At 42.7% G+C, this 1595-nt stretch overlaps 1 pseudogene; it reads right to left on the reverse strand.

Moving 5' to 3' along the window:
• Nucleotides 1–927: 927 nt before the first annotated feature.
• LOC111813056 lies at nucleotides 928–1193 on the reverse strand (annotated as a pseudogene).
• Between the last annotated feature and the right edge of the window lie 402 nt (nucleotides 1194–1595).

A 1595-nucleotide genomic window follows, 5' to 3' on the forward strand; every position in this document is an offset into this window, starting at 1 on the left:
CACCCCAAGGATTCTCCTTCAGGACACACTTCTAATCCACACCAAAATTGAGGTAATCAGGAAGGTTGCACCCAGAAGCTGCGTTAACGTTTTCCCGCTCTTATTGGTATTTCAATGTAGTTACTGAGTTTTATCTTTTCTTTCTAGCAAAGATCCAGACTTGCCAGGGATGGTTTCTTTGAGTCCTTTGGCAATCAAGTCATGGAACAGCAGAACAAGGTACTTCAGTGATCCTTAAGGGTGACACAGAAGGATTTTTTGAGAAGGCTCCAGAGTGCTGGGATTCCAGGTATGTGCTACTGAGCAATTTCTCCACATCTTCACGAACATTTATTTTCCTTTTTAGAGGCACTGTAGTGAAAAGAATGTGCTAGCTCCCTATACTTTTGTGCTTGTTTTTGTCTTTTTGAGGCACTACGTAGTGCAGGCTGGCCTGGAACACACAGCAATCCTACTGCCTCAGCTTCACAAGTGCTGGGATCACAGGCGTGCGCTGCCACGCCCGGCTTTCATTACAGTTTTTCTTTTCTGTTTTTTGGTGGTACCAGGGATTGAACTCAGTACCTTGTGCTTGCCAGGCAAGTGCTTATTCAACTGAGCTATCTCCCTGGCCCTCATTACTCTTTTGATATGCACTTTTCTGATGCTTTGCATCGAGCATCTTCTCATGTGCAGCTGGCCACTTTTTAATAGTTTTTGCTTCTTATGAAAACTGCTGACATATTTTCAGAACTCACATATATTTCTCAGTTCTAAAGAAGTTGTTTCATTGTGCTTTTCTTTGCTCTGACACTTGCACTCCACTTTGGTCTGAAGCTGTCCCCGAGTACTTGTACATACTAATAGTTTGACTTGGCTTTGAGCTGTCCATTAAGCCTAACCTCAACAAAACATGATATCTGGAAATCCTTGAGAGGAATGCTAGAGTCAAGATCTTGCTAATACAAGCGTTTTTTCTAATCCCTTTAGCTGGATACCGCTTGAGTAATCATCATGCAGATTGTATCGTCTTCTGTGATGCTCTTATTACTTTTGAATTCTTCTCTTGCCCAGTTCTTCAGGTATTTGTGGTCAGACGCACCTGGAGCTTGCTGGATTGTTTGCAAAATCCTTCTGCAGATGAAGAGAACTTGCTGCCTTCTCAGGAACTGCTTCAGTGGCAGTGTGCCCAGGGGTAAGTGGGAAGAAGCCATGTCTATAGAGCCAGAGGCCCACAAATTTTAATCTTTGAATGAGTTTTACCCAATATATAGTTATATAATATCCCCATAATCGCACTACACCATCTTTCCATGACCCTGACGCATTCCCCAGGGCTTGTTTCAGCCCGTCTCTTGTCTCCCAACCTGGCTCCCAGAACCTACTGATCTGCTTTCTATCACTCCCATTTTGCCCGCTCTGACTTGTCACAAGTGTTATCACATAGTGTGTGGCCTTTTGAATCTAGCATCTTCCACTTAGCAACATGCCTTTAAGACCCACCCATATCATTGGATATAATAGTTCAGTCTTTACTTATTGATGAGCATCCATTTACCCACTGATAAACATTTGGGTTGTTTCCAATTTCAGAAACTAAAATCTCAAATGAATAC

This window comes from Octodon degus, unplaced genomic scaffold, assembly GCF_000260255.1.
Source record: "Octodon degus isolate 3935 unplaced genomic scaffold, OctDeg1.0 scaffold00162, whole genome shotgun sequence".
NCBI classification, from domain to species: domain Eukaryota; kingdom Metazoa; phylum Chordata; class Mammalia; order Rodentia; family Octodontidae; genus Octodon; species Octodon degus.